The 22390-nt window shown below is 32.5% G+C and overlaps 1 long non-coding RNA gene across 1 annotated transcript in view; it reads right to left on the reverse strand.

The window, feature by feature from the left end:
• Positions 1 to 21039, reverse strand: part of LOC142334277 (uncharacterized) — a 37015-nt gene extending 15976 nt beyond the window's left edge. The window contains exons 1-2 of the long non-coding RNA XR_012758818.1: positions 20830 to 21039; positions 6088 to 6278 (exon numbers count right to left, since the gene is read on the reverse strand). This is a non-coding gene — a long non-coding RNA (uncharacterized LOC142334277). The remainder of the gene's footprint in view (positions 1 to 6087; positions 6279 to 20829) is intronic.
• Between the last annotated feature and the right edge of the window lie 1351 nt (positions 21040 to 22390).

Genomic DNA, 22390 nt, shown 5'->3' on the forward strand with positions numbered 1-22390 from the left:
GAAGCAGCTGCATGTGGATGTACATGCACTAGCTACTAGATTCCACATTTAAAAAAGCAAATAGAGCATTGTGTAGCTGCATACAAAAAATGTAAGTCCTTATTTTGTTTCCTAACATGCGATACATGATGCTGAAAACAAAGATGAACTCGTCTTTCTATCACCCACCACTTTTGAAAAAATTTTTAATTTTAATTAAAGGATTTTTTCATTTTTCAACGTATAGTTAACATTTTAAGCTCCTATATTGTATTTTGTTAGCTCATTTTTTATTGTTTAACTTTGTTAACATAATTTATAAGCTGTAAATAAACAATACTAGACAAACAATTAAATCATATCATAGTCACATATTATGACCCATGATTTGGCGTGAACCAAAGGATCATGTAACTAACTGACTTTTATTTAACAAGTGAGTCTGGAATTTCTAAAAAATCTAAACATACTGTAAAAATATCCTTCATTGCAATCTGCAATCACACCTGTACCTCACAGTGATATTATTCCAGTTCCTGAGCCACCTGAGAATCTATGTTTCGAAAGCAGCGATAAAGAATCAGGCAGTACTGAAGAAAAGAATGACTTTGATTTTGAATTATCTTCCAATAAGCCTTATCTTACATCACAAGATTAATTAAATGACTAGTTAGGAACTTGTGCTTTTTCATAGATTCATCAAAGTATAGTTTAAAAGTGGTTCTACCACGCAACAGTAACAAATATCCTTCGATCCCAATCGCTTATGGAATTAATTTGAAAGTGACAGACGTTCTTGAAAAAATAAATTATAAAAAACATAGCCAGAACATATTTGGTGATTTGAAAGTTATAGCTATTTGTTACGTTATACTAAGTATATGTGTGTTTTCTTTGCGAATGGGACAGCCGAGCTAGGGATAAACATTATGTTACCAGAGTGGAAGAAACAAGACAACTTAACTCCAAAAGAGAAAAATATTTTTCATGAGCCCTTCGTTGAACGCAAGACTATTTATACCCCCTCACCATATCATGATAGGACTAATGAAAATTTTTGTAAAAGCAATGAAGGATAGTCCAAAATTTTTGTACATCAGGCAGAAATTTCTGAATGTAAGTGAAGGAAAAATTAAAGAAGGAATATATTTGTTGGTCCTCAAATACGAGAGTTGGTCAAAGATAATGTATTTAACTCAATGTTAAATAATTTAGAAAGTGCAGTTTGGGCTTTATTTACAGAAAGGTTTCTTGGCAAACAAGCATTTGACAATTACCACGGTAGTGTTAATCAACTGTTTCCTTCATACAGAGCTATGAGATGTAATATGCCTTTGAAAATACATTTCCTTTACTCACACCTGGATTTTTTCCCAGGTCAGAGATGCAAGTGATGAACACTGTGAACGTTTCCAACAAGACATTTTGGTGATGAAAAGCCGCTATTATAAAGTGAAATAGAATACTAACATGCTTGCCCATTATTGTTGGACATTAATTCAAGAGGTGCCTGAGGCTATTTATAAAAGAAAAGCATCAGCGAAATCATTCTATCACAGGTAGGGCCATGCAAAATTATAAATTTTATAGATTTTAACTATATTTCCCCTTATTTATTTTATTGAAGCATAATTTATTTAAAACTAAGGGTGATAGAAAAATTTTGTTACAGATCTGTAACGTACGCAAAAAAGGCAACTCAAGAAGTGGTACCCCACACTTAAAGCATTAAAAAATGTTTTTCCTATCAGTGTAATCAATCAAAAAATATGTTTATAATCTGTATAAGGACTTCATTTTTAATAATATTTAATAATATTTCTGTGTAGTTTATAAAAAATCTCATAATCAGGGCTTGTTCTAAACATGAAATTAAAGAAAAAAATTCATATCAACCTGGTCAGAAACCCTTGTTTTTAAGTAATAGTTTGTGAAAAATTCTGCAAGCTGATATAGCCTTAAGGATAAAATGAACCATACAGAAATCTACATATACATAAAAAAGTAGTTTCCTACACATTTTATGTTAATGTGGTATCATTGTCAAGTATAGTACTGCTTCTTGTTTTTTTGAAAATAACCTTAAATTCTCAGAAAATAATTTGATACCTCTTTTAGATGTTCCACTATTGAAACAAAAAATGATTTTGCAGAGGGTTCCTCCTCATTTTTGTCCAGAAATTAAGAAATATTTGAGTGTAAAATTATTCTTGAAATCATTATTCTTGTAATTAAGACAAACCTGATACATTAAGAGCTACGCAAAGAATTTTAAATCTAGCATGTTTTAAACAATTACAGTAATAGTGAGATACTCATAAAATTTTTATTCATTAATTTATTTTTAGTAATTGATTACAATTTAGTTGGTTTTGTTTTACAAATTAAAATGTCTTAAATTCACAGTTATTCAAGTAATTTTCTCAAAATTAAATTCGGAGCAAATCTTTATTTATTTACTAGCAATTTAATGAAGTTATTACTGTGAAATGTAAAAAAATTGTGTTGTGGGCACCAATTTTTTGTTTTACAATATTCTCAAATATTAATAAATACAGTTCCGGGACCATTTATTCAATTTCTCATATCAAAGATTTTTAACTTTCAAAATTTTAAATATGGCTTTATTTTATCTCCAGAAGCAGAAATCAAGGTAACAATATTCAATATAAAATGAAATTAACAATTAACATTAAATAATGTGAATGAATGCTAACCCCTTGTTTTGCAACAATTTTTGACCTCTGACCTCCAATGTAATTTATATCTAAATATATGAAATCCGAAATCCATTTTTGAAGAGCCCTTAGCACACACAGCTTATCACCTGCTTTGAAAAATTGTTGAGAATGATATTGATAAATCTGAGGGGCTTCAAGATCCATTTAATGGCAATGCTCCAAATGAATTTATTACTCCAGAAGAGGAGAATCTGATTAAAGTTTGTTTTGTGAAAATACACTGAAAATAAAATTTAGCAGCATGGAATAACCTAATTCTAAAATATGAGTATCCACTCCTAGCTCAGATAATTTCATATGTGCCCATATTATCTCGTATAACTCCACATTTGTGTGAAGCTGGGTTTTCGGCAGCTACCATAATTCTAACTAGCTTAATTTCACAATTTAAGAAAATGTATGGCAATCAACTGGTTCATCCATCACTCAAATTATTTTAATTAGTTGAATTTATTCAATTATTATATTTGATCCAAAACGTGTTTTTTATTTTTACCGAACCCTCACAAAAATTACTGGTTATTTTTGCAAAATGAACTTGTTAGAATTTGACATAGGAACTCTTGGGAAAATCTGGATTCAAAAAGAAACACAAATAATCAAAAACGTCTGGGAACCACTGTACAAATCCATTCTTGAGAAGCTTTTTGTATAGCTTTTTTTGGGATGATAATGTAAAAATATGCCATTTAAGTTTATTTTTTTAAAGGATGATCTTTTTAAAATTACTTAGCTGTTAACATCAAATTTTTGCAATTAGCAATTTGGATACCGGTGTTGTTTAGTGGTTGGGTTTCAATTAATCACACATCTCAGAAATGGTCGACCTGAGACTGTACAAGACTACACATCATTTACTCTCATATATATCATCCTCTGAAGTAATCCTGACAGTGGTTCCGAAGGCTGAACAGGAAAAATTTAGTAACTGAAGTGAAATGAGTTTACAAGTGCCAGAAGAATGAGCTTAGTTACCCAGAAGAAATCCTATCAAAAATTAAAGATTAAATGAAAAATGTCATGTTAATTTCAGATTTTCCAGTAAATTTTTAAAGAAAATACATTTAAGACATTGTTTCATGTTTTAAACCAAATCACAAACTGTATTTTGCTTTGTGATTTTATGAGAACTTTTAAACTTTATGGGATATTTGAATATTGTTAAGTGGTTAAGATATGTGAATATTGTTATGTAAACTAACTTATAATGTTTATTTATTACTGCAATTGTAACTTTTATAAGATCTATGTACTTCTATCAAAGCACATTTCTTTACAGAATAGAGGAAGGCAAGTACATAGTTACCTAATATTTATTTTATTATTATTAAAGATTATTAGCATACTATATTGTACGTTCAAAAAAACACTTGCAGATGTTCTAAGTGACGCTGGCCTATGATGTGGAAACACAGATGCAATCATTGCAGTTGGTGGTGAAAGGATTGCCTCACATCACAAGTGAAAATGTGCACACTAGTCAAACATGAGGGAGATGGTGGTATTTTTGACTAGAAAAGCTTAATGAATTTGACTCACACAGTCAGGCAGTAAAAAGGAGTTCTACAAGAAAGTTTTACATCATATGCTTTACGTAGAAAAGAGACCTGAGCTTGGGAAAACTATTGTTAAGACATTGCAACTTAACACCAGACCAGCTTGTCAACAATTCTTATCTGCTGTTATCTTTCTTTTTTTTTCTTGCAGGAAATTACTTCACAAAATGATATATATTAATGTAAATGAAGTTTAGTCTTCTAGACTCAGGTCGACCATTCCTGAGATGTGTAGCTAATTGAAACCCAACTATCAAAAAACATCATTATCCACAATCTAGTATTCAAATTCATATAAAAGTAACTGTTTTTACTAAGATTTGAATTCAAAATCAGCAAATTTGTGATGGCCAGTTTACCACTAGACCAACCTGATGGGATTATCCGCTGTTATCTGACAACACACAAAACAACTATTGTATCTTCCCCTTTAAATTCCAGACTTGAGCCTAGCAGACTTTTTTCAGTTTCTACTTTTGAAGGTAACTTTAAAAAGATGTTTGTATTTAAATCATAAATGAGACTGAGGATAATATAATATGTAACAGCTGCACACCATCCCAAAAATGGAAGAAATGTTGGGAGCAGTGTATTGCAAGCAAGGTGTGGCTACCATCTTGAAGACAAAGCCTATATTAAAATACAATATAGTTCAAATTACTCAAGTTCTGTATTACTTCTTTATAAAATTAAGTGTAAATTATAATAACCTTAAAGTATAATAACATCTAATAATTATTACTGAAATATTTTAAATATAACAAATTCAGTTAGCTTATAGAACTGAAGAAAACTAACTGCGCATATGAGTGTTCAGGCAGCCATTTCACAAACATCTCAAAATTGAACATGAGAACAAAAGAGTGATCATATGACATAAACATATAGTGATCATATTCAACAGAACTGATAGACATAATATTATAAATGTTTGATTACATGAGTACTACATGACTAATCAACTATATGGTGATTAATACAAGTAATGAATAATGTGTTGTATATAGATAAGGCCGTGCTGTGACCCAGCAGAAACATAACAAAATCACTAACACAAACGCAATGTTTGTTTATCTTCAGAAGCTAACTGAATGTAGTATATATCAATTTAAAAAAGTATTTGTAAAAAAAAGCATGTGTTAAAAAATTAATAGATGAAAGTAATATATGTACAGGCTTAAAAAAAATCCTTTTCATACATCTCTACGCAATAGATTTTCATACTTGAATTAAGCCACTTATATATAAGGAAGCTCAAGTAATGTCAGTCATGCAAGTTAAAATCATATATTCTATTTTTATGGGTTGGTTTATTTAACAAATTTTTCTATATATTTTCAGTGTTATTACTTCATTTTACATTTTAATTTCTACTTTCCAGTTAAGAAGGCAAAATGTCACTATTTGCTTAGGCATGTTAGAAGATTAAGTACGAAACTATTAATTTAAATAAATGTAATATTAATTTAATAAAAGTAAAATTCAAAATCTTTCAAACCTTTAACATTCAAATACTATTTAAAGAGATTACAGGAACAATCTGTAGGAAAATGGATAGAACCAAAATTATCAACCAATAAAATTCCTCTACAGATCAAATTTTACACTACTTGACATTCTTAAAACTAGTACACAAAATGCTACAGAAAAAGCCAATGAAGTGTGAGTATATAAACTTGGCATTGTTCACACAGAACTAATCTTCAGCCTATGTTTGCCAAATGTTAAATAATCCTCAGAGAAAATAAATTCCATATTTTTACCACATTTCATACTCTGATATTGAATGTACAAAGATATAGATTACTTACAGTCAAAAGGTTTCTCAATGCAAATTTTTCATGTTAGCCCAACATTAATCAGGACATTGGAAAAGAACACATCTATTACTTAAAATGTGTTAATGAAAATCCATTTATTAATTTTATTTTCCTTTACTTAAGATCGGATATTTCATATAAAATTTCTCTGGTTTCTGTGAGTTGGTTGAGTTCAATTAAAGCTAGAACGAAAAAAAAAATTTTTTCTTTCAACAAAATCAGGTTTTTAACACACACACACACACACATTTATTTCATTTTCATTAAGATTGATGGATTTTATTATCACTTACAGTATGGCAGTCATAACAATATGACCACATAGTATTAATTAGATTATGAAAGCTTATTAAGTAATATAATCTCACAGTATATTAAATTATAAGTTTTAAGAAAAACTTTTTTATTGAGACCAGGAATAAGAAAAAAAATCAATTACTTTATGATAATAGTTTGTTTCAAAAAATGCTGGACTTTGTTCTGATTAAAAATGGACATTCCAAAACAAATACAAATGTAAAGTTTCATAAAAACTCTCAAGCTACTGTTTAACTAGGAAGGGCTAATGTTCCTACCAACTATTTCAGTGTTAGGTAAAAACTACAATTTTTATCATATTTCAAGAATGTTCCAAAGCCTTCTAATTTCAAGTGCTATATAAAAGTCATAAACTCAAGAATGACTTTTAAAAGTAAATGAACAGCTTTCTTTTATCACTAACCATTAATTAAATTACCTGGAATGAGCCATAACACAAATATTTATTACACGAGGGCAGTCCAGAAAAGTAACCTACGTATGAACCTAGAGTAGAGATGGGTGGGGGATAGAGTTGCCATCTTGACATCAAGACGTTTCTACACTCAGTATGCATCAAGCTGCTATGGTGTGTGGACTGTGATTTTTCTACTTTGTTCGTTGTGAATAATTAAAATAAAATAATTAATTTAATAGAAAATCCCTAGATGCATTGAGTAATTAGGTTTTTCTGGCAAAAAAACTCAAACCAATTGAAATTCATCATCAACTTTGTGAGGTGAAGAGATGGAATAATGAGTGATGGTGGAATGAGACAGTGGTACATTCAGTGTAAAAATGGCCTTACCAATGTTAATGATGAGGACCACAGTGGTCGGCCTAGCCTTGTGACTGATGAACTGACAATGAAAATCAACAATAAAATTTGTGAAAATTGCCACATTACGATTGCAGAACTCTTGCTTCATTTCCCCCTAAATTTCACGAAGTTTACTGCATGAAATTGTTATCGGAGAAGCTTGGTTATCTAAGTTTTGTGGAACATGGGTGTCAAAAATCTAAGGCAGCATATTTCTACAGAGAAAGAATTGAAAAACTTGTTATTAAGTGTCTCAATTTAAATGACGACTATCTAGAAAAATAGTTTAAGATTGTCCCTTTCAAATGCATATAACATTTTTTTTTTGGTTGGTTTTTATTTCAAAATGTGAGTTACTTTATGGATAGCCCTCGTAGTATAATATATTTTTGGTATTTTAGTAAAAGTTTTAGGTATTAATGTAGTAGGTGATCACTGTAGTTAGTTAGTTCTTAAATGGCACCACTAAAACACTAATTGAAATAAGAAAATAAATAAATAAAATTATAAATATAATTCAGTGATACTTAATGTACGCTCACTAGTCAAGGTTAGCAAGCGAAAGTTAAGTTTGGTTAGATTAAATTAAAAATTTTATTTATTTGTTTTAAATAAATATCTTGCCACCAGTTGCACTGGTTATAACCTCCCAACGATGGTGGTGCCATTAAAATACACAAGTACCAAAACAAATGTAAAGCATTTTATCAATTGAAAATGGTAAAATCATACTGTCGCCACTTCACATAAAACTTGAACTCATGAAAGATTTTATAAGGCACTAGACAAAGATGGACTAGGATTTAATTATTTAAAAATAAATTTTCCTAAATTGAGTGATTGTAAGCTCAGGGTATATCTATCCACAACATTTTTTTTTTATAATTTTCACCACATACTATAGAGCAAAAACACCATGATTATTTTATGTAACAGTAATAATAATATGGTGGATAAAATTTGCAAACTTTGTAAATAAAAAAACTTCTGTAATGAAATTGTAAGCTCCTATTTTCAAAACTGTCCTATTTTTGAACACTTGACTCCTGAACAAAAAAAAGAATTTATTTCACACGAAGGGATTATCTGTCCTATTTGCTTACATATTGAACATCAAACCAAGAACACTTTACTTGCCTATAAAAAATTAGTTTATGATCCTAGCAGACAAGTGACATAAGGGCCAGACAATATGACACATTTTTACTTTCTTGACTTTTTCATTTAATTTTTTACTAGTGCAGTTGTTAAGAAAGTTGTATATTCCAATTGTTAACTCTGATTAAAAAATGGAAATTATTGACAGTGAAAAGTAATCCTTGTACTTCATACAAGGGTATTTACAAAGAAAAGTTCCAAAAAAGTAAGACAAGAATGGCAACATGAGATATATTAAAAGGGACAAGATGCAGAAGAAACTTTTTTTAGTCAACGAGTACATTTGTTATATGAAGAAATACCTATCCTTTAGTTTCCAGAGGAGTTCTGGGAACTGCAAAGAGGAGGTACAAATTGCAACAAAAGCTTCCTTTAATTTTTAAATATGAAAAAAGCTTTATATTTGGGAAATAAACTTAGAGAAAACCTTTAGAAAAATATTTCAGAAACCCAACTGAATGTTAACATATAATCTATATCTAAAGGAACTAATTTTTCTTTTAGATAATAGTATCAAGGAACACTCATTTCGTTGCATTTAATGGGAGAGTTTGCAGATGGAAAAAATAGTTTTTTATGGATGTAAAAATTGCGGCAACCAATTTGCTTCAATAAATATCTTACATCAAGTCTTGCAAACCATGTACAGTTACAGTCTACTGTCATGTGGCTTCTTAATACACTGTGATAGTTTTTAAATTTTTTGTATAATTATATTGTTATACAAAATATTTAGCACACATGTAACGATATCTGGTTATTTACAATAACATATACACATAAGTAAAGCAATTAATAGGTAAATAAGAAAATATATAATTATAATGACTCAATACTATCCAGTACATCGGATTCCTCAATTGCAATCTGATAGGATGATGTTGATCTGAGTGAAATTGAGGAATCCGATGAACTGGATAGTATTGAGTCATTATAATTATATATTTTCTTATTTACCTATTAATTGCTTTACTTATGTGTATATGTTATTGTAAATAACCAGATATCGTTACATGTGTGCTAAATATTTTGTATAACAATATAATCTATACAAAAAATTTATGCATGTCCATAGTCCTACCCACCCTTGTAATATTTATCTTCTACCTTTAAAACAGGATCAGTTCATTTTTCCAAAATCCAGTTCTGTAAATTTCTGCCAACTGTTTCTTTCAATTTATTGATATCATATATTACATTTGTGTAATGATAATTTTTTGTATTTGCCAAAATTTATTCCATCGGTTTAGCTCAGCGGTATGGAGTCTCAATACTTTATATGTTCCAATATATCAAAATAATATCCCTCATACAGTGACTTGTTCATTTTCGTTGGTCCATAAAATTTGAACAATTTCAGATCATGGGATATTCCTTTCTCTTAGTCATGCCAGCAATACGAGCTTTTTGCTATTAGAGTTCAAGTTTATTTGTTTGATACGGATCAATATTACCTATCATCAAAGCTGAATTTCAGGAATATGTCTGATCGACTGACTGGCTTTAAATTTATTTTTCAAAGTTTGCAGAGTTTATTTCATTTGATCGACACCTGTTTGCTGGGCTAATTTAAAAACCAGAAGTACATTTTCCTCTAATTCTTTCTCGCTACCAAAATGATCTATTATTATCCTTTATTCTTTTAAAATTTTCTTTGTTATATACTTATCAATCCACTCACGATTTCCTCTCCATCAATAATTTCCATAATGTAAATTTCCATCAATAATTCCTGATGCTCCACAAAGATTAGTCACACAACTCAGAATTTATGAATGTAACATTCCAGGATATTTATTAGATATATTTCTAAATATATTAATAATGTTGCATTTAATTTGGCTTCCAAATGTCACTCATTTGTCTAACAAGCATGTTGATTTTGGTTGAAGCTTTATTGTAAAGATATTGAAAAATACTGAACATTCCTTTAGGTCATCCTATATTCCACTCCCACTATCTTATTACAGGCCTTGTCAGGGAATAATATTCCAGAATACCCTGTTAGTCCTAGGAGCTAACCTGTGAAGTATGATCAAATCAATTCAACTTTGGTATTAATGAGTTGTTGTCAAAACTTTGTCATCATGCACATAAGCATATTTAATAAAAAATGACTATGGGAGGGCAGTAACTGACTTATCAGTTACTGATAAGTCAGTTACATAAGTGAAATGTGAGTAATGATTACAAAAAATATGACGATTTTACATAATAGTAAATTTCAAGGTCAAGAACAGGGTGGTTAACCTTTCCTTCAGTTCTCAAAGAACAAATGTGAAAGTAATAATTTATGGATATTTATTCTGGATTTAAAAAAAAAAAAAATTATTATTAAATTATGATTTAATTCATGAAGATAATTTGTATTGAAGTTTTTGATATTATCAAGGGTTAACATTAGATTTCCTTAATATTCTAATGACGTCAGAATTCTTTTTTTATTTATACATACATAACCTAAGAAGGAAAAATTTATTGATAAAATTTTCTGAATAATACTGTTTCTTGGCAAATCAAATGTAGATATCCATCTACATTTAAATGGTGTTTGGTTAAAACAAATATTATTTAATTTCTAACAAAGAAAGAAGCATGCTATTAAAAAATTGTCTATATAATTTGAGTAAATTGTGAACATGTATCACAAAAGCAAAATATTCTGCTTAAAAGAAATACATCTAAAGATCTGAAGTTAATGTTAACACTTAGAAATTCATTATTTATTAGAAAATATATATTATTGTAGTAACTAGGGAACTGATTTCACACAATTTCTTGCTTTGGTTAAATAAATATTAATTACTAAATATTAATCTTCTACGAAGGATATCTCTGAAGTAAAGACTGCTGAGAAATTTCTCTCTAAGGTTGGCGAATCTGTGTTCATGACCATAGTAATATACTCTCTGCATTGTTGTCAGTAAGTTGCAGCGCTGTAGTATTTTTGATTACGTTATAAAATGAATAGGAAAACCGATGTTGCTGCTAACTGTGAAATACGTGGAGTCATACGTTTTTTAAATCATCAAAACATAAAGCCGGCTAAAATGCATGGGTAGTCGATTGCTGTGTACGGCGATAATGTAATGAATGAAAGAAATGTTCAAAAATTATGTGAAAGGATTAGAAATAACAGAATTAATGGGCATGATGAAGATTGTTCAGGGAGCCCGGGATAATCACCGAGGACTTGTTGAAACATATTGATGATTTTTTTTTTGGTCACATTGTTCATAACCATTTAGGCTTCAGAAACATTTGTGCACATTGGGTGCCACACATCTCCCGTCACAAAAAATCCAAATGAGATCTGCTTTGAATTTTTTATGCACTGCACAGAAAAAAGTGAGTTCCTTAATTCAATTATTACTGGCGATGAAACACGGATTTTGTGTTACATGTCAGAGAGAAAACAGCAGTCAAGTGAATATCGTCATTCTCAATCACCAACCAGACCAACAAAGGTCAAGATACAGCCATTCGTATGCAAACTGATGGCCACAGTCTTTTGGAATCGGTTTGGCATAATGCTGATTGATTTCATGCCACATGGAACGACTATAAATGCAGAAGCCTACTGCAAAACTCTAAGTTACGGCGCACTATTGAAAATCGGTAACGTAAGCGGCTGACTGACAATGCCATCCTGCTGCATGATAATGCACATGCACATGTTGTGGGTCCGACAAGTGATTTACTGAGAACATTTTGATGGGAATTTTACAGTCACAAACCAATTATTTGGACTTACCTCCTTCTGATTACAATTGGTTTGGGAAATTGGAAGAATTTTTGAATGGTAGCAATTCAATTTTTTGAGTGTTAATCAGTGGCTAAATGGACTGGCGGCAGAAGAATACAAGGATATATTGAAGCTGATGTATCGCTACAATAAATGTCTTAATTCATGTGGCAATTATATATAGAAGCAGTATAAGGCATAAAGAAAAGAATGGTGCATGCAAACAATGTATAATATCTTTTCATCAAGTATGTTTGTACAAAAGCAATTAAGGGCCTTACATATGAAATAACTATGAATTTATGTAAAATAAAAATAAAGTCTACAACAAATAGGTTACCTCACAAAAACATCAAATAAATAAAGTTTTGAGGTGAAACAGATTATAAAACTAAAAATTACTGAAAGTGATTTTTGCAACCTATAAAAATATAATTAAGATTTATCTTGGAAAGAAAGCTACTGTATTTAACCCTATAATGATTGCAGTTATTGTACCAAAAATTTCCCATCAAACTAGGGTGTGACAATTATGAGAAATATCTTTGTAGCCCACATGAAAATTTTAGGATTTTTGAAAAAAAGACTTCTTTGAAAAAGAAAAACCAATTTATTTTCATGTACTTGTAGTAACATTAACCAATTATCAAGCAATACATTTCATTATTCTACTAATATTTTTTAATTGAGAATTTTTATTGTTCTGTGTGTGATTTCTAGGCAGACAGGCTGTCATTTTTTTAAACTTTTAAAAGAACAAAAGAAATCCCCCCTATATGGCATTTTATTGTTTTGAATGCAAGATAAATGTTGAAATTAATGCTATTATGTAAAAACACAGACTTACAGTTAGTTATCTGTATCAGAACATTCTCTCTCAACTGCACTGCTACTATCGGATGGCATTCCGGAACATACCGGCCTCCGTGATTACAGCAATCTCGGTGATATTCACGTCCATTTTGTACGTTGGATATTTCCCGAATTGTTGGAAAACGGCCAAAGTCGTATGTTTACCCAAACCGGGGAAAAGTTCACTTTTTCCACGGAATTATAGGCCAATCTCCCTGTTACCGGTATTGTCTAAGTTGTTCGAGAGGATCTTTCTCGAAAAACTGAGGCGATACATGGAGGGAGAAGTGCGGCCCGAGCAATTTGGGTTCAGGGAGGGTCACTCAACTACCCTCCAACTGGTAAAAATAATAGACGACCTTGTCAGAGGCCTGAACAGGAGACGGGTGACTGCAGCCGTTTTTCTGGATGTGGCCAAGGCCTTTGACAAAGTTTGGCATAGCGGGCTGCTTTATAAGCTAGCGCGATCGGCGATCCCCTACCGCTATGTCAGACTGATGCGGTCATATCTGCTAGACCGACATTTTGTCGTGCGCGTAGGGGAAACGATTTCCTCCACCAGAGAAATAGCCGCTGGGGTTCCCCAAGGAGCAGTACTTTCCCCGTTCTTGTACACTTTGTACGTGAACGACATGCCGCTGTCGGAAGGGGTCAAAACGGCCCTTTACGCAGACGACACGGCATATTTCTACGAATCCGCAAATGTGGATTACGCGGTCCGGAGGCTCCAAAGGCAGCTGGACTTAGTGGAACCGTGGCTCGACATGTGGAGAATCAGGGTCAACGGTGAAAAATCGGTGGCCGTGATGTTCACATGCAAGACACGAAAACCGACCAGAGAGCTGGAAATCTCAGGGGTGAAAATCCCTTTTGAGAAAACGGTTAAGTACCTGCGGGTGGTGTTGGACAGGCGGCTTACCTTCGGCGAGCATGTAAATTATGCGACCCGGAGGGCTAAGGCCGCCAGAGCCTCGCTATACCCAGTGCTGAACCGTGCCAGCCCTTACCCACTGGCAACTAAGCTTCTCATTTTTCGGCTGTACGTACTGCCGATTCTAACATATGCTTACCCGGCATGGGGGGCAATGTTGAGCTCCCCGCTTCAAAAGAAGATCGAGGTCGTCCAAAACATTGCGTTGCGGACGATCTTTGGAGCTCCGTGGTTCGTCAGGAACGCCACTCTCCGATCTGATGCGAGATTTCAATCCGAGTCCGAGGTGGGGGTGGCGCAGGCGCGCAGACTGTTCGGGAGAGCGGCTGTGTCCGAACACAGTCATCTTCGGGACATCTGCCGAGAGGATCCAACTCCGACAGTTGTAAGGAAGCGGCCTCACGCCGTACTGGACGAACCACCGTGATGGTGCGGTGCGGTAGCCGAAAATCGACAAACCAGGCTTAGGGGCCTCCATATCGCATGAGCCATAAACGGAATAGTGCGTCAGACGCGTTTCCGGGGTCGCGAGTGAATAGTTTTCGCGAGTTATATAGTTTGAAGACGTCAAACACGGTAAGTCGCGCATAAAACAAAAACTCGGTCTAAATTTAAAAAAATTTTTTTTTTTCTCACGTGTGTTTTGTTCTGTTTCTCTTGTTTCAGAAACGGGAGAAACGTGGATGTGGAACGACTCGTCGCGCCGTCTCATCCTGCCAGTCGAAAAGAAATTTTTTTTTTTTTTCTTGTGTGTGTTCTGCTTCTTTTGTTGCAGATACCAACAGCCACCACAAAAACAAATGGTTTCTTCACTGCGGCCACGCGGTCCCCCCAACCCCTTTTCAGACACACGTGTGTCTGAAGGTTAATAATTACGTGGAGTGAATAATTACTGTTTACTGCTTTCCAGAAAATCGCCGCCCCAAAACCGCGATCGCGAATAGGTGTCACCATTGTAAGTTCCCTATTACCTTCCTTTCCTTTCAAGAAAGAAGAAAGAGGGAACGAGCCCAGCAGCCATCAGCCCAGCAGCCACCGACAGCAAAGAAGAACGAAGAAACCTGCACTTTCCCCCGTTCAGCCCTTCGGGGCTTCGGGAATTTCAAGGTTAATGGTATGTAACTTCGGTTACTACCAATTCTGGAAAGTGCAGGCCAAGGAAGAACGAAGAGGTCTTCGGAAGAAGAAGAGGGAGAAGAAGAAGGAAGACCAACCACTCGCCTCAACATCACGGACTGGAGTCCGGAACAGAGCCCAGCAGAGATGCGTCCTGAAGGGCAGCCATACCAGAAGCGGATGAAGAGCTTCTAAACAACCTCTCCTTTTCAAAACTTACATTAAGATAAAATAACCCAGCAATTGCGACTCCTCCGGAAAAGGGGACGCATTGCTCCCTCCTTATAGCTAGTGTCCCGTTGTGGCGTATTCCTGCTAGCCTATTAAAGAGTTAGCACCGAAAGGACTTCAGTGGACGGTCTGAAGGGGAATTACGTCGGGAGGACAGGCTTTATAAGCCTAGCCTTCCGCGGTCGGCCCGTAAAATGGGTTCGATAACACTGGTTTAACAACGGAATTGGAATGCAATTAAATCCGTCCTTAAAACACTAAATAAACAAAACTTGTAAAAATTAGACCCGTTATATAAAATTAACCCTTTTAAAAAAACAAGCCCGATTAGAATGATCCAGCAGCAAGGGACTCTGTCCAGGTTCTGCGATGGAGTAGGGAGTAATAGACTCCTGCCAACTTTGCATTCCATTCCATTCCTATCGGATGATTGTGACAAGATTACTTCAGTTTCACTAAAAATAATTATTCCACAAAAAAATCAACCTCACACAGCTAACGCATTTGAAATTCTGTTTTTTTTTAATGTTTTTTAACTATTCTTACACTTTCCATTTTTACAGAGTACCAGCTCTTCACTATCCAGGTACACAAGAGTTCTATTGAAGGACACTTTTATTTGACCAGTTGGAGGTCTCTGCTTCTGACCCACTTCAAATAAAAACTGCATAAATTGTCTTTGAATGGCTTGATCAAACACAGATTTATGGGTTGAAGAATGGATGTAAGACCACCAGGGATGATTATTTGTTTTTTTCTCACAAAATTTATTTTAATTCATCAGTGGTGACCTCGGAAACTAGAAGCACCGAACATTTTAACACGTACTTGGTCTCTTATTCCAGACTAAATTGACCCACCACTTAATCATGTGTTCAGAATCCATTCATCCCTTTGATTGTCTTTCATCAAGGATTTCCTGTGGCAAGACCCTTACGGGTAATGTCATGTTTACAAATTATGTAGTGTTTATTTCCATCAGCTGTTACTGCTAGCATTACATTATAGCATAACCTTTCGTTACCAGTTCGAATAGTTACATTTGATGACCCCCTTTGCGATGGATGTGTTATGTGGCATATCAAAACACTCAGGGATATGATCTGCATTACCTACCTGCAATAATTCATACAAAATAGCTAACCGTTTTCGTGAAACAAAATGATGAAATTGTACTACTTTTTCTGTACAATCCTCTGGTAGTTTATGGCATAAAGATGTTAATCTTCTCACAGATAAGTTGTGCCAAATAAATCTATGCACCCAACCATTACTTCCTTGTAATAATTTGTTTTTACTTTGTGAACCTTACATGAATTATATCATACGTAATGCAAAAAACATTGTTTCTTAATTCTTTAATGTAATTAAAAACTTCCACTCTACCTCAGGATACCAGCCAAACTTAGCCCTTCTGAAAGCATGGTGAGAAACATTCATGTTTTTTCATTTGTCTTCAATTTTTTGCCAACCTCTCACCAACTTTTCACTAGCACTCATTTTCAGCATTAGGGATTAAGGTGCAACCATTATGCAGTGAAAGTGTTTAATTAGGACATAAAAAAGTACTTGTCTTTCATATGCATATAAAACTGATTTAATAATAAAGATACCATGATATTACATCACACAAAGCATTGCAACGTTTTGTTTCTGCACATAATTTAATAAATGAATGTAAGGATTCTCTTAATAGCACACCTCAGTACTAATGAAATATTATTCATGATTTAACAAGCATAATTTGAACCAAATTACACAAGTTTCTAAATTTCTTGAATATACAGTAAGTCTGAAAAGTTCCCGAACTAAATTTCTGTAGTCGATACAAGTAGCGTCATCTCTCAGACAACCAAGGAACTAAGTAGTACAATGTCTGATGAGTGTGTGTATAAAACTGCATCATGTTTTGTCGCTCCAGTCATATTTGGTCGCATATTTGGTTCACATGATGATCTTGTGTAAGCTCATGACATGGAAGAGAAACACAATAAAATTTTATGTTTAGAATTCAAAAATCTTTCGTTAAAAGATTTATTCTAAGATATAGCAAGCATTTGATGAAGCTGCATCTCATAACAACATACATGTGGTGAGAGCGATTTAAAAAACTGTAGAGAGCCGTTGGATGATGACGATCGAAGCAGACCAACAGCTGTTCACGATGAAAACGTTGCAAAAGTTTGCGCACTTCTGCTCAAACTACCTCATTTTACCCATCGGGCCATAGCAGAAGAGCTTAACATAGGTAAAGACAAGGTACATACAATTCTAACAGAAAAATTGAACTGCCAAAAGGTGTGATCTCATTTCATTACACACTACTTGACCAAAGAATAAAACAAGTACGTCTTTCTTGTGCTCAAGACTTTGTTGAAATTGCCGATAGCAACCTGAATTTTTTGAAAACAATTGTAAATGGGGATAAAAGCTGGTGCTTCATGTATGATCTGCAAACAAGGCGTCAATCTGCTGCTTTGTTGAGTCCTGGAGCATAAAGACCAGCGAAAGTAAGGTACTAAAAATCAGGAGTGAAATGTTGTTTGCATTCTTTAACTAAATGGGCCTGATTCATCATGAATTTTTTGAGCATTTGACGAGCTCTACCAATACTGCAACAAGCATATAACTAGAGAAGGGTTCTTCTACATAGAGGGCTGTTGCGAGTAAATTCGTTTATCTATTTAATTTGGTTCAGGAACTTTATCAAATATACAGTGTACATTTTATATTCATAACCAAATGCTTTTCTCACACCAATTACTTTAATGATCAAATAGGTAGTACAACATAATTGGGATCATTTACAAAGACTTTGATTCATGTGGCATCCCAATCACATTAGGGATATAAAAATTCACTTTATATATAATAAATCACAAGGCAAGAAGAACCTCCTCTTACCGTTAAAATGGTGTTTACTTGTTAAAATTCGGTGTATGTATATGCACACATGTTATTTATATTAGGTTATGCTGTATTTTATTTGTTTACAGTATTCAAACGCAATAAAAATCATTCTGTACTTCTTTACCAATGCAAAAATAATAGCATTTTAACTACTTTGCTAGCAAGCCCAGGAACAGATATAATAATTCAAAAACTTCTTTAACTCCAGAATCGTTTACACAAAAGATCTGTAACTGTAATGGCATTCTAAAACAAAGCAAGAAAATCTATTTCAATATTTTTTCTAATTAAATGAATTTTATGGTCTCAAACCATAATGAATGTAAAACTTAAAAGAATTGTGAACTTTTTTCTTTATTAATTGCTGGAAGTGGTAGATGGTTTTTAATATCGGTACTACAGACATATTAATAAAACGACTAGATTTGAAAGAAGCCATGAATTCAATTTTGACTCCAAACTAATGACATACTTAAAAGTCCAAAACCCAAATTTTTAACAAAAAAAAATGCCTAGTATTAACGGTTACTGAAATGGAAATGTAAGCCACTCTAAAATAAATTTTGATGTACAGATCTCAAAAGAAGAAAAACACGATGCCTGCAGAATTTTGAGAGAAGTAGATATTTAGAAAGAACCCTATTACCAGTGGCAGAAAAATGCCAGCTAGAGTAATGTGGACAGTTGATAGCCAAAACTGCTGAAGCAAAGAATAAACGATTTCAGCTTTACTTAAAAACTGGAATAAAGTGATTGATATAGCTAAATATAAATTATGTGCATGCCTCAAAAAAAAAAAAAAAATTGGAAGCCATTTTGTGAATGTTAAGAGTTTCTACAAATAAATCAATGTATTAAAAGGGTATGTATTACATACATACATATATATATATATATATATATATATATATATATATATATATATATATGTATATGTAGTTAGTTAGTCAGCAATGTAGTTAGTTATTATATTATTCTAATATTTATGGTAACATATTAAGCTAAACTTGTCTCCTGCCCGTAAAGAAGATAAAGCTTCTTGTTTTGAAACAAAGTTTCAAGAAACTTTGTTACATACATACTTTGCTAAAATACATACTACTTAACTTTTATATAAAATACTGAATCAAACAAATATAAATTTAAAATTATACGTTAATTTATTATTTTATTGGGTTTTTATTCAATTTTTAGAACATTCCTTCTGTAAAGCTTTTGATTTATTTATAATAATTCAATATGAGTATTATTTTCAGAATATGTCCAAGCTAAAATTTTGCCAAAATTTATTGCTTATTACAGTTAAATCTGGAGAGCGACAGAAGAAAATTTCATATTATAAAGCAAAAATCTGTACTTTAAGCTAAAACAATAGAATCCAATTCAGGTTTGTTTAGTTTCATTTTTTCTCTTAAAAGATGAATTTTACTGAAAAATAGAGAAACATAAAACATCAGAAAATCTGAAAAATGTCAAAAGATAAGTGCAGAATAAGAAATATGTTTTCTGAATCAGAATAACAAATAAATATAAAAGCTTGAAAACAAACAGAAAACATGATATTACAGCCTCAAGAAGAAAGATCCACTCAAATTGCAAAATAAAATAAAACTGTAATGATGGTAGTGATTTGGTTATTTTACTACAAACAATCCTTTATAAATATCAGCCCTTTTTAAAAGTACAAGTAACAAGTTGACTTCTAAAGCAAGCAGTAAACTAATTTAATGAAAAAAGAGAAACAGCATTTTACACATGAGATTATGCCAACCAGCAAGCTCCTGATAAGGTTTACATAAAAGGATCAAGAAAACTCTGCTGATCAAACTGTATGACATCTGACCACCAGGTATTTCTTATTAAAAAAAAAAAAAAAAAAAAAAAAAAAAAAACCACACTGAAACCATATTATGTTTTGTTGTCTACTCTAATGGTGCAAAATGAATGTACATATGAACATTAATTATTTACTGATGCAGCTGCAAAAAAAAAAGATTAGCATTTTCCTCATACTGGAAGCAATTGCTTTAACTTATGTGAACTAACCAGTGAAAAGTGTGTACTTGTTGGTTATTTAATGCTCTAAAACTGGTATTGTGGATATTATACCAAAATTTTAATAATTTAAAATCTGTTATTTCATGAACATAATGCAATGAAATCAACAGGTTACACTGTTTTGAACATTATTAAAGGGTTAACTGAGCAGAATATTTATTTCACTAAAGGTAAATCGCAAAATTTAAAACTTATTTTGTTGGTCCACATAAGGGCATTTATTAGAACAACAAAAAAAATCTTTACACCTCAAAGAAGCTTTAATACAAAGGATGAGATTCTAAAGGCAAGCTGAAGCAATATATACAATCATACGTACACGTGCTACAGGGAACTAGACGTAGTTAAAAATGCTGAGTAATTGTTAGTGATGACCTGAATCATGACAAATGATATAAGTGTGGTTTAAAATTTAAAAGTAAATCATAATTCTAAGTGTTTTTGTGATTGTGCAGCCAGCCAACTTATAAAAATAAATTACAATGACAAATTTATGTTGCTATTACACAGAATAGACTATACAGGCAGGAGAGTGGTGCATCTTTCTCATCACATCGTGAGGTATAATTGTTTAGATAATACAAAGGATAGTAAAAACAAGAAAGCTTTACTTACTTACTCCATAAATTTCCTAATGTTCTCAGTGGTGTTTGGGCGACTAGTTTTCACAATTAAGACAGACCATTACAAAATTCCTTAGTGATGTGAAAAAATTACTCATTTGTGTTACTCATTTCTATACAAAAAATTTCAGCTGTAGAACATCTTCTTCTGAACTTGATGGTCAAGTGTAACTGAGTATTGACTTTCTAGCAAAGGAGGATCACACTGATACTAGAAAATAAAAATATACAATGAGATTTATAATACCTCAATGCATACTGATTAACAGACAACGAATTTTTTATGACAAGTTGGCGGTTAATCAAGAACTAACATATTTTTAAGAATCTTGAACTGTAGAAGGAAGTTTTGAGCATCAAAATTAAGATTTGCTGAACTATGCTCTTTCTGATAGAACAAATTTCTATTCCTCTCAAATCATAATTTGAAATCTAAAATCTGTAGGCTAATTGTAACATTTTAAACCAAAGAGGAAATTGTTTTTGAAAAAATATCTTTCTTTGGTATTTATTAACCCAATTTGATTTAACAAAATACGAGATAAAGGCAGGACTGATTCATATGATTCACTTATCATTTTTGATGCTAGGATAGCGAGAATACAAGAATTTGTCAAAAATTAAATATGAATAAATACACATACACACACGTGTGTATTCAACTGCAGTATTTAAAAAAAGTACTTGATCAACTAACATTAGCTTAAGAGGCAAACTACTTTATATTTGTGAAACTAATCCAAAAAGATATCAGAATTTTTAAAATAAAACTGCAAATAAATACATAAATAAACTTGTCAAAATTTTCATCACAGTATTTCTAACTATTGACTACATGTGTGTTATGGATCCCTTACTACAAATGGAAAAATCATTTTATGTCTAAATCTACTTGTTGCAAAAATAATTAGTAACAAAATTTTAACTGATTGTAACAAAAAAAAGTAACAGATATATTTGTATATATCAACAATCATTAAAATACATTTGCAACTCCACTATATCTTTCAATAATTAATAAAACAATAAGAGCATTCATTGATCATTAAGGATCAATCTTCACAAATGCGTAAGTGCATGGACTGGTGTGCTGTAACCAGTTACACACATGTAAGCGTGAAAGTTTAAGTCAATCATGACTGCATTAAATAAAACTTTCTAAGACTTTTTGTATATAGACAATCACTTGGACTACTTTTAAAGAGACATCCCAATCCCCTATGGAGGAAGATGATTCCGGTCACAAACACACCTCCCCCGTTCATAGCCCTGATGGGCTTTAACAGGAGTCGTCTTTTGCCATCTAACGTTTTACATCTCACAGTAATAAGCCAGGCTTCAATACTTTTAAAAAGACATTCCAACCCCGTAAGAGAAGCCTTGTTATGCTTTAACAGGAAACTTTTAAAGAGACAACTAGCAGCACACACAGTGTATTCTCCTAAATGTGTAAAATAACTGACTTATGAACACTCTACTGGTGCCACTAAAAACAATAACCGGCTATTTTTACTAACTGCTTTACATGCAGAAATTTTCTTGAAATATGATGC

This window comes from Lycorma delicatula, chromosome 1, assembly GCF_047948215.1.
Source record: "Lycorma delicatula isolate Av1 chromosome 1, ASM4794821v1, whole genome shotgun sequence".
Lineage (NCBI taxonomy): Eukaryota > Metazoa > Arthropoda > Insecta > Hemiptera > Fulgoridae > Lycorma > Lycorma delicatula.